Raw genomic sequence first — 12,828 nt, forward strand, 5'->3', positions numbered from 1 at the left:
GTAAGAGTTTACACTCCTACTAGAAGTGGAGGAGTGATCCCCTTTCTCCACATCCTCTCAGCATAAACTGTCTTTGGTGTTTTTGATTGTAGACATTCTGATAGGAGTAAAATGGTATCTCAGAGTTGTTTTGTTTTGCATTTCACTGATTGATAGGGATGTTGAAGTACTTTCTTAAGTGTCTCTCTGCCATTTTAGACTCCTCTGTTGAGAATTCTCTATTTAGTTCTGTAGTCCACTTTTTAATTGGATCCTTTGGTGTTTTGGAGACTTGCTTCTTGAGATCTTCATAGATTTTGGAGATCAGCCCTCTGTCAGATGTGGGGTTAATGAATGTCTTTTCCCATTCTGTGGGCTGCCTTTTTGTCTAGTTGACTGTGTCCTTTGTCTTGCAGAAGCTTCTCAGTTTCAGGAGGTCCCATTTATTAACTGTAGATCTCAGTGTCTGTGCTACTGGTATTATGTTCAGGAAGCAGTCTCCTGTACCAATTCCTTCAAGTGTTACCCCACTTTCTCTTTTAAGAGGTTCAGTGTGACTGGATTTATGTTGAGGTCCTTAATCCATTTGAACTTAAGTTTTGTGCATGGCATGAGACATGTCTCTATCTGCAGTCTTCTACATGCCAATATCCAGTTATGCCAGCACCTTTGTTGAAGATGCCTTCTTTTTCCATTGTATAATTTTAGCTTCTTTGTAAAAAACTAAGTATTCATACATATGTAGGTTAGTATTAGGGTTATCAATTCAATTCCATTGGTCTACTTGTCTACCAAGCTGTTTTCAGGATTATAGCTCTATAAAAGAGCTTGAAGTCAGGGTTAATGATGCCTACAGATGTTGCCTTGTTGAACAGTGTTGCTTTTGACTCTCCTGGATCTTTTGTTTTTTTGCATATAAAGTTGAGAATTGTTCTTTCAAGGTCTGTGAAGAATTGTGATGGGATTTTAATGGGGATTGCATTGAATCTATAGATTGCTTTTGGTACTATGTTGATCCTACCTATATAAGAGCATGGGAAATATTTCTATTTTCTGGTGTCTTCCTTAATGTCTTTCTTTAAAGACTCAAAGTTCTTGTGATACAGGTCTTTCACTTGTTAGTTAGTTTTTTTGTTGTTGTTTTTTTTGTTTTTTAGGGGGGGTTGTTTTTTTTTTGTTTTGTTTTGTTTTTAGTTTGGTTTTTTTTTTTGTTAGTTAGTTTTACCCCAAGGTATTTTATGTTGCTTGTATTTTATGTTCTTTTCATTTTATGTTGTTTGTGGAAATTATTAAGGGTTATATTTCTCTGATTTCTTTCTCAGCCATTTTATGGTCTGTATATAGTAGAGCTAATGATTCTTTTGAGTTGATCTTTTATCCTGCCACATTGCTGAAGGTATTTATCAGCTTTAGGAGTTCCCTTGTAGAGTTTTTCAGGTCACTTATGTAAGCTAGCATATCATCTGCAAGCAGTGAAAGTTTGATCTCTTCCTTTCCAATTTGTATCCCATTGATCTCCTTTTGTTGTCTTATTGCTCTGGCTAGATCTTCAAGTACAATATTGGAGAGGTATGGTGAGAGAGGACAGCCTTATCTTGTTCCTGATTTTAGAGGAATTACTTTGAGTTTATCTCCATTAGTTTGATGTTGCTGTTGGCTTTCTGTATATAGCTTTTATTATGGTTAGATATGTTCCGTTATTCTGGATCTCTCCAAGACCTTTATCGTGAATGGGTGCTGGATTTTGTCAAAGGTTTTTCCAGCATCTAGTGAGATCATGTGATTTTTGTTTCTCACCTTGTTTATATGGTGGATTACATTGATGGATTTCGTATGTTGAACCATCCCTGAATCCCTGGGATGAAACCTACTTTATCATGGTGGATGATTTTTAGGATGTGTTCTTGGATTTGATTTGCCAGTATTTTATTGAGTATTTTTGCATCAATGTTCCTGAGGGATATTGGTCTGAAGTTCTCTTTCTGAGTTGTGTCTTTCTGTGGCATGGGTATCAAGGTTATTGAAGCCTCATAAAAAGAGTTTGGCAAAGACCTTTCTGCTTCTTTGAGGAGAATTGATATAAGCTTATCTTTGAATTTCTGATAGAATTCTGCACTGAGGCCATCTGGTCCTGGGCTTTTTTTGGTTGGGAGAATTTTCACGACTGTTTCTATTTCCTTAGTGGTTATAGGTATATTTAAATTGCTTATCTGTTCTTGATTTAATTTTGCCAGATGATATTGATACAGAAACTCATGCATTTCCTTTAAGTTTTTGAATTTTGTGGAGTATATATTTTAAAAATATGACCTGATGATTCTATGGATTTCCTCAGTGTCCATTGTTATGTCCCCTTCTCATTTCTGATTTTGTAAATTTGCATGTTCACACTCTGCTGTTTGGTAAGACTGGATAAAGATTTGTCTATTTTGTTGATTTTCTCAAATAACCAACTGTTCATTGCATTGATTCTTTGTATTGTTTTCCTAGTTTCTATTTTATTGATTTCATCTCTCAATTTGATTTTTTCCTGGTGTCTACTCCTCCGGGATGAGGTTGCTTCTTTGTGTTCTAGGGCTTTCAGTTGTGCTGTTAATTCTCTAGTGTGACTCTTCTCCAGTTTCTTCACGTGGGCACTTAATGCTATGACGATTCCTCTTAGCACTGCTTTCAAAGTGTCCCACAAGTTTGGCTATGTTGTGTCTTCATTCTCATTGAATGCTAGGAAGTCTTTAATATCTTTTTTATTTCTTTATCATCAGGTAGGGGATATTAAGGTGTGTTTCTTAAATGCAGCAGAAGTATGGTTTCTTTGTTCGAATCCATTCTGTTACCCTGTGCCTTTTTATGGGCCAGTTAAGACCATTAATACTGAGGGACATTAATGACCATTGATTGCTCATGCTTGCTTGTTTTGGAATTGTTGTTGTTGGAATTGTATGTGGGTTTCCATCCCTTTTCTCTTTTGGCTGTTGGTAAAGTTGGATTATCTATTGCCTATGTTTTTCTGGTTGTAGTTAACTTCCTTGGTTTGGAGTTTTTCTTCCAGAACTCTCTGTAGGGCATGGTTAGTGGATATGTATTGTTTAAAACTGGTTTTTTCATGGAATATCTTGTTTTCTCCATCTATATTGATTGAAAGTTTTGCTGGGTATAGTAATCTGGGCTGGCATCCATGGTCTCTTAATGTTGATAGAGTATCTATCCAGGTCCTTCTGGCTTTCAGAGTTTCCATGCAGAATTCAGGTGTAATTCTAATAGGTTTGCCTTTATATGTTACTTTGCCTTTTTCCTAAGCTGCCCTAAGTATTCTTTACTTATTCTGTATGCGTGGATCCTGATTATTATGTGGCAATGCGACTTTTTTGTGGTCCAGTCTATTTGGTGTTCTGTAAGCTTTTTGTACCTTCATTGGCATGTCTTTCTTTAGATTGGGAAACTTCTTCTATGCTTCTGTTGTGTATGTTTTCTGCCCCTTTGAGATGGGTTTCTTTGCATTCTTGTATATCTATTATTCTTAGGTTTGGTCTTTTCATGGTGTCCCATATTTCCTGGATATTTTTGTTAGGGATTTGTTGGACTTAAGATTTTCTTTGATTGATGAATCTAATTCTCCTAGTGTGTCTTCAACATCTGAGATTCTCTCTGCCATCTCTTGTATTCTGTTGGTTGTGCTTGCTTCTGTAGTACCTGAGCATTTCCTCAGTTTTTCTATTTCCAGTATTTCTTCAGACTGTGTTTTTTTTATTGTCTCTATTTCAGCTTTCAACCCTTACCCTGTTTGAATTGTTTCTTGTAATTTTTGCTTCATGTTTTCTCCCATTTCTTGCATATTTTGATTATTTTTTCCATTTCTTTAAGGGATTTTCTCATATCCTCTTTAAGGGCCTCTATAATTTTCATGAAGGTGCTTTTAAGGTCATTCCCTTCTGCTTCATCTGTATTGGGTGTTCAGGTCTTGCTGGTGTAGAATCTGTAGATATTTTCTGGCACTGTCATTTTTGTTTTTCTGTTGCTGAGTGTGTTCTTATATTGTCTCTTTCCCATCACTTCTTCCAGTGGGTACAGAAAAAGCCTCTTCCTCTCCTGGTGGGTATGTGGCCAGGGTTCACTTTCAGTGAGTACAAGCATATCCAATACTCTTTGGCCTCTGCTCTCTGTCCTTTGCTCTGAGTGGGGGCAGGAGTAGACAGGCTCTCTCTGCAGGCTCCTGGTTGTTCTGTTTTCTGGGGACAAGTCAACTCGGCTGTATTCTCCGGGGCTAGGAAATCTGGAGAGGTCGAGCAGGAGGAATTCAGGTCTATGATGGGGGACTGGAGCTCACTTTGCCCTCTGCCCTCTGCCCTGAGTGTGGGCGGGAGTGAACCGCGCATCTCTAGGTATTTCTTGAATGCTAGTACACAGCTTAGTGTTTGAAGAGGCTATTCTATATTTGCTAATGAGCCATTTGTTGCTGAATCTGTTTTTTTGTTGAAGTCATGTTCACCCAGGCATCAGGCCAGGTTAGTCATACTTGAAATGTCATGATGGAAGTCTGACAGAAAGACTTCAGAGCAAAGTGAGATCTATCACTTCAGGTCTAGGCCAAGATGGAAATCCCTCCTGCAAATAGCATTTTTTAAAATCATTTTATCAAGGAATCATAGAGTCACAGAATGATCACAGTTGTGATTTGTTTGTTTGCTGTTTGATAAAGAAACAAGACACATGTGGGAAGATGAAACTTTTCTTTCCATGAGAAAAGACCTATCTAGACTTTGCTTTCATACAGTCTTCTCTGAGATGACTATGTAAGTACTAGAACAAATTTGAACCTAACAGCCGGGCGGTGGTGGCGCACGCCTTTAATCCCAGTACTCGGGAGGCAGAGGCAGGCGGATCTCTGTGAGTTCAAGGCCAGGCTGGACTGACAGCCTCCAAAATAATACAGAGAAACCCTGTCTCATAAAAACCAAAAAAAAAAAAATGAAGCTAACAATGATTTGGGTAAGGGCTGGTAAGCAACATCAAATTCAGTTAGGGCTCTTAAAATTTGGCTTGCACCTCTTATGTTGACTTATAGTTAACTTTCTAGGGATTAGAGACTGAATTTGAGTCATGCAATGATTTTGAGCATCAAAAATGTACATACTGTATTTAATTTGTATATAGGAAAATTTTAGCATCCTTAACTTTCCCTCAGTTGCCAGAAAATCTATAATCACTTTTGAAAAACAAAGTGGTGTTTTTAATTATTGAAATGTCCAGTTTCTAAGTTTTGTATTGATAGTGTTTCTTGATGGGTTAAAAGAAAGGATGAGCTAAACACTGAGGACAAATAAATTAATTTCTTCTCTCATCTTTTTCTTTCCCTAAAATCTTGTGTCTTCTTTTTTTACAGCAAAACATTTTTATTTAAATTAAAAACAAGCTTGCTTTACATGTCAATCCCAGCTCTGTCAGCCTCCCCCTCTACACCCCCACCAACTCTCCCAACCCTCACCTAATCTCTCCTCTGCTCCCCAGGGAGGGTGAGGTTCTCTGGGGGGAACCTTCAAAGTCTAGATCCTCCCCCATGTGTCCAGGCTGAGACAGCATCCCTCCATGTGGAATGGGCTCCCAAAGTCCACTTGTATGCTGGGGCTAAATACTTATCTACTACCCAAGAGCCCATAGACTGCCTTCTAAAATGGGCAGTTCTTTCTCTTTCTTCTGTTACTGTCTTGCCAAGGTTCAGACCATGGCAGTGATTAGCAATCCCATTCTGGATGACATTAAGAAACAAAACAGAACCCTTTAAAATTCTTCTCAGTAAAGAACAAATGATATGGATGTGGCGCCACTGTCACCATTTGGGTAAATAAATATGAAAGCACTACATTAATAGTCAGGGATATGTTTGCATGCTAGCATCAGAGGAGGCCTTGCAGCATGCTGTTTTCTTAGAACAGTGTATCATGTGTTGATGGACTATTGGATTATGCTGGGAAGGCAACAGGCAAAGGGATCAAAATCAGTTTTCTTCTTGCAATCTTTCTCTCCCCCAACTCTGTCATGTATGTATCTCATACAGTAAGCAGACAGAGGCCCTGATGTTAGAGCACTTCCTTATGCTCTGTCTCCTGGGTAGAGAGATCTAACTGTGTTTCTCCTTTGGATTTTCAGCTATCAAGACAAAGAATTATTTCATTGCTGTTTTTTGTTTGCATACAAACAATCTCCCTGCAACATTTTCATACATGTAATGTTGCAAGGAAATTTGGCTGATCGTTACTGCTTCCCACTCCATCTTCCTTCTCCCACTCTTGTTTTCTCTTATCGTCTTCACAATTTGTGAAACCACATAAGCAACTGAAATCTGATGAGAAGAGTACTTCCACAAACATGGCCTTAAGAAACCTACTTTAATAAATTTAAAAACAGTCTCTATCGAGTATTGATCCCCAAAGAGAGCAGGGCACAAAGGGAAGAGCAGGAAAAAAAGAATGTTAAGAGCCTGATGATGGGGAGGAATATTGAGAATTGCTATCTTCTAGACTTCTAGGTATGACATGATATGTGCATTCATGAACTCACAGTAACTGCATTTACCTGCACAAGATAGTCACAGTATCAACACAATCAAAATCTATGCCATGATAGATTGTTGAATTCATAAAATAAAACAAGTTGTATATTGAAAACAAAATTATGCATATGGTTATTATTGTTTCACTGAGCCTGAAGAAAATTTGTGTGTGTGTGTGTGTGTGTGTGTGTGTGTGTGTGTGTGTGCGCGCGCATGCTTGTATGTGTATACGTTTGATGTATGGTGTGTTTGTGTGTATGTGTATGCATGTGCATGTGTGTATTATGTACAGTTAAATGCCAGTAAATTAACAAAGATCTATTCATGAAATTGATGGTCAATACGGTTAAGCTGAAAAGGACTATTACATTTTTATTATATTTAATCTTAGGATTTTAATTTTACTACAAGGTGAGAATATTTTGTTTTTGTAGTTTCAAATCACAAATGCAACTTAAAGAATTATTATTAATAATTTTTGAGACAGCTTTGTGCTTTGTAATCTTGGCTAACCTCGGATTTAGTATATAGAATGTATCGATCTTGAACTCAGTGATCTCTAACCTCTGCAGCCTCAGTTTTGCCTACAGACAGGCAACACCACACTCGGGCAAAAAAATATAATCATATGAGAAAACACTTAATATATAAAATTCCTGGTGGAATAATTCCTGTCTTATATGAGAAAATATGGCAGATTGAATGAGAAATAACTAAAATATTGGCAATGATTACTATGAGGCATCTTTGTCCTGCTTAATATTTTTACAAATTACTTTGTTTATTTTAGAAATTATAATATAATCATATCATCTCCCCTTTCTCTTCCTCCCAGAAACCTCCCTATATACCCCTCTTTGCTCTTTTCCTGATTCATGACATCTTAATAAACTTGTTAACAGCCATACTCTTTTCTTCCCCAGAGAAAGTCATTATTATAAAGTGAAGTGTATCATTATTATACATGTACTTAATTTCACCAGGTATGTTTAGACATATTTGGTAAATTTAGATATTTAGCACTTTCATGTGTCTCAAAGATAATATTTTATAGATGTCAGTCAAATTGCATTCCTAATCAAAAAGTTACACAATTGAACTATCACGCATTGCTTCAGCAGATTCCTTTTCTGACAATACAATTAGGCATGTTGTGCTTCATTAGAACTGCTCCAATTTTTAAGTAATTACTAGTTTGTATATGATCGTGGTAAATACTTATCTTTAATAAAATCTGGTAATTAGGTTGTACAATCAGACATTTTTGTAGTATCAAGTTTTGAATAAAGGTTAAGATAAAGAATTTCTTTCACCATACTGTTTGACATCTGCTTTATGATGTCCTTAAAATTATTCTCCAGAGATATACATGTAAGTTTTTCTCTGAAAAGATATGGAGCAGTTCATAAGAGATACCATCAGTCAGCATCACGTACTCATCCTTTGACACAAATGGGAAAGCATTTTAGTAGTCTACCTCTTCTCTAAGGAGTGGTATGTGCTATTGGAATTCACAAATACAGGTAGGGTGATTATTCTCCTGATAGACAACAAAGGATTTGAGATCATAGACTTCTTCATCCCAAATGTTAGCTCCTAGCTTTAGGCTTGTGGCATAAAGCTTAGTTATGAACTCAGTATAAATGGCAATCAAACAGGATTACATGAATTTCATTTATGGATCTTTCATTTTCATGATATGGTCTAGCTTTTGCCTAAACAGCTTTAATAAAAGGAACTCATTATGTCCTAAGATTGCTTGTTCCGTTTTAGGACTGCTCATTTTATTGTAGGCTAAAGGGATCACCATGTCTATTTCCAAGGGCTATGAGAACAAAATGATTTTTGGGAGTGAGAGTTTGGTATTGGAGTGTAGATTTAGCATTACTGATATAGTTATAGGACACATGATGGAAAGGAAAATTATGTGTTATCGTGTGAGATATGCAAGGTTAACTATTTTAACATTCACCACAGTGCTGAAATAAAAAATAATTTCCCACTAAGATCCTGCTTCATAATAATTTATCATGTTCTAAATTCTGTCAGAATGTGTTGGAGAGAATATCTGCGATGAGAGATGACAACAAAGACTATTTCAAAGAAATGTTTTAATAGTAGATTTTTGATTTTAGATAAACATTGAAGGAAAGCAATGATAGTGCTTCAGTTAGGTTCAGAACCCTTTAATCATGTCTCTCCTCAAAGTACTGAAGAAAAAAATAAAAGTTTTCTGAAACTCATTTAGTAGCAAAACTCTAACTGGAACTCAAGTGAGGCAATTTATAATCCCAGCCCAACAATTAGAAAATCACATGGAAATGAAGATAGTACCCAAATGAGGAAAGGATCCTTTACCTCTACAAATAAATCAAGAAACAAGTGCATGGGAATAAAAGAAACAAGGACTTGGTGGGATACTTTCAAAGCAGTAATTCTTTTAAAAATACTTTTACTATTTTTTAGATTACTGTAAAGAATTACATAGTTTTGTTATTACAGTTTCATATATGTTATATCATGTACTGCTCATATTTACCTATCTGTTTCCCTTTTAGGTCCCCTTACTCCTGAAGCCCTCATCCTTTTTCCAAAAATGTCCCTTCTACTTTTATCTCATGTATCTATATGATATATAGATATATCTTGATAATCCTCTATCTATCTATCTAAAATCTATAACAGTGGAATATTTTGGTTGGTTGTTTTTGAAACAAAGTCTCATGTTGCCTAGACTTGGTATAAATTTACTATATAGCTAAGAGTGCTCTTGCATTCAAGATCCTTTTCAAGTGCGGTGATATACACATGAACCTCCACACCTGTCAGAGTAGCAGTTCTTACCCAGTGTTGGTCAGTGGGCCTTTTAGAAAATCCAATGAAAGTGATCCTATGGCTTCTTTTAAGAAAAATATAAATGGATGTAATATTATATATACATCTTCATAATGCATTCAGGGATTTCTTAAACTTCTATTATGTCAGATATGTGGTCTAGATTGTGAATGGATATAGACTCAATAAAAGGCAACTTAAAAGCCTAATGGTGTTCTGGGAAGAAATTCATGAAAGACAGAATGCAGAGGCGTTAAGTAGAACCCTTTCTGTGAACTTAACCAACACACTCTGTTTTCTTCTGTGAGCACCAGGGAAGAATGAACCCATCTTTTCAGCAGAGTAAAATCTTTTCTATCAATGCAAACACGAGAAATGAGGATAAATTGTTCATACTAACAGAGCATATGGCCATTTTTTAATTTCAACCCACTGTAGCCAAAATCAGGCAACAAAGTACACCACCATTGAAGAACAGAGTACACTACAATGTCTATACACTAACAATGTTGAATTGAGCCTGTAGGTTTCAGAGGCCAAAGGAAGAGGAGATTGGTTTGTAAAAAGTTACTTGCCAATTGTGGGTAGGTAAGAGGTATATGACACTAAAAGACAGAGGGATGCAATATTTGGACTTTAGTTTCTCGTTTCCACCAGAATCTGTTTTTACCTTATTGGAGTTGGAAAGAATTTCAACAAAAGATTTCAAATATTTATTTGTTTTGTGTAGAATGAATGAAGAAGACCTTCAAAGAAATGCAGTCTTTACCTAGCCTTGTCTGATCTACAAGAAGTCTCATTTCCATCAGTTTCAACTAAGGGACAAACTAGAAGCTACATATTTGGTTTCACATATATTTTTAAATTTGTTACTTGCATTTCCATGTTTTATTTTCTATAAAAGCTCTCATAAATAATCTTTAACTGCATGATTTATATTCTGTAAACAATTCCAAGTTCATATAATTGTTGAAAGTTTCTAGTGCTGCATATCACTTCTTTCTAAAACTAGTAATATATTTTACATACACGTATATAGCCTGATTCTATCACTAAAAAATAGTGATCCCTTAATCCATTTAATATAGACCTGTTAGCCACTTTGTGGTAGGGTATGACTACAACTAGTTAATTCCTCTGTTTCTGGATATTAACACTGTTTCCAGAAATTTTGCATCAATAAGCACTGTGCTTTAAACACAGGTATATTTTCTGTGAATTAGCATTTCTTTTTCCTTAGGTTTATGGACATTAGATTCTAGATTCAAAGGCTATATTATCGTTGTTACTATTTATAGGTGTTTTATATTTGTAAATAATTTACAAGTTATTATTAACATAAAGCTTAATTCTAAATGCTTTCATAAATATTTGTATAAGAAAACATATTGAAAATGAGATTGAGTTGCCACTTTCCTGTTTTGATGCAAGATATTTTCTCTAGTTTGGTGGTATTTATATCTCTAGCAAAGAATTTCTTCTCATCTCTCTCTTCTAAGATGCTCATTTTCTGGTCAAATTACATATTTTTCTAATCTTCCTGGTTTGATAGTGGAATACATTGAAGAGAAAACAATATCCAAGCCCCTGCCTGGATATTGTGATACTTTCAGGATTATGTTGCCAGATCAATTCTTCTGTCTCTTTTCATTTCAGCCTCAAACGAAGTTTCAGGCCATTGACAAGCTCTGGATAGAATGCAAGATTAAGAACCTCTAGTTCAGTTATCAACATAATCTTTGTTTGTGGCTGAATCCATGTGAGCAAAGTTGCTACCATGGTTTTCCCTATAGTCATCCTGGACATTTGAATCTGTGCCAGCTTTGATTACAAAGCTCTGTTTATAACATCACATGATACTTCTATTTGTGAATCCAAACTTTTCCTATTATTTCTAAAATCCAGTTCAAACTCCCTTTAAACAAAACCATCAGGTGTATTATAGCAATGACCTCATTTCTTAGTACCAGCTTCCTCTTGTTAGTAGTGACTTTGGCCACTGTGACAAAATATCTGAGCAATCAACTCAAAAGAGGGAAGGTTTATTTGAATCATAAGTTTATGGTTGCTTTGGGACCCATGATAAGTCAGAACAGCATAGTAGAGGGAATTTGGTGGAAAGTTAATTTTCTTGACAGCAGAAACTTGGGAAGCAGGAAGGAGACACAAGGAGTTTTAAAGGAGATAAAAGTCCTCAATGAAAAATTGCCGTGGATGAGACAATAAAACACATTTGAGAGTGAATGACATATTATTTACATTTTTAGGTGTGGGAACACCAGACCTTGAACAGAGACCCACTTCCCCTTCTGCCTGGGAGTAGGCAGCTGTAAGACAATGTTTAGTTAAAACATGTTTACTAAAAACGATACAATAAGTTCCTGGAAAAGGCCTTCCAACAGAAACTGCCCTGACCTCGACCTTGTCCAAAGACTAACCGCACCTTCAAAACCCACACACATCCACCTCTGGTCAGAGCAGAACCAGCCAGGGTAGAGGAGAGAGCAGAAGCTTCTCTGGTGGGAGCTTTTCTGAGGAGGTTTTCTTGAACCTTTTTTGGAGCCTGTTTAAAGTTTTCTTTACATCATTGAACAAGTCTCTGTGTTGTCAATCCCCGACACCCTCTGCACGTTCTCAGACACAGGCCGCGCAGCAGACGTGACAATTGGAGGTCCCACTGAGATCGTGAAAGCGAGGTAAGTGGACGGGGTTAAGAAACTATGGGGAATAGTTCCGGGAAGCTAGAATCATTACAGTATCAACTAAAAAAGTTACTTAAAGAACATAGGACTGCAGTCAAGTCTAAAACCCTAGAAGGCTTTCTAAAATCCATCGAACGAGCCAGTCCATGGTTCATTACTGGGGGAAGCTTAAATATTCCAGATTGGGAGGAGGTTCGCCGTGATCTTCATAGACTTTTACGAAAAGAGGGATCTGAGTCCTTGCCCCCTACGACATTCTCCTTATGGAGATTAGTGAGGGGAGCACTTTTGACAGATAAGGTTCATCACCACCAGGTAGTTCAGGACACAAAAGAGGCTTTTTTAGAGTTACAAGAGACTGAGACTCAAGCCTCCTTGAGTTCAGGGGAAGAGAGTGAGGAAGAGACCGTGACTGAAACTAGAGGCTCCATTGTTAGTGAGGATGAGGGGGAGTCTCTTAGTAACAACAATAAAATGGGTAGAGATCTCCGGGCACGACCCAAAAAGAAGGACTCCGGTCAGAATCGGTTATATCCTTCTCTATCAGACCTAGAAAATGGAAGTAGCTCAAACTTAGACTCATCACAGTCTGAAAAGGAACGGTTACTTGCTGAGATCGCGGCCCTTAAAAAAGAACTAAAAAAGATTCGAATTAAGGAAAGACAGGACAGGGAGAGAAACCCTTCCCCATACTCTGAAAAAAGGGACTCCTCCTATGAGATAACCCAGTCCTTCTCGGACCTGGAGGGAAGACCCAGAGGAGGG

Source organism: Mesocricetus auratus, unplaced genomic scaffold, assembly GCF_017639785.1.
Source record: "Mesocricetus auratus isolate SY011 unplaced genomic scaffold, BCM_Maur_2.0 Super-Scaffold_100020, whole genome shotgun sequence".
NCBI classification, from domain to species: domain Eukaryota; kingdom Metazoa; phylum Chordata; class Mammalia; order Rodentia; family Cricetidae; genus Mesocricetus; species Mesocricetus auratus.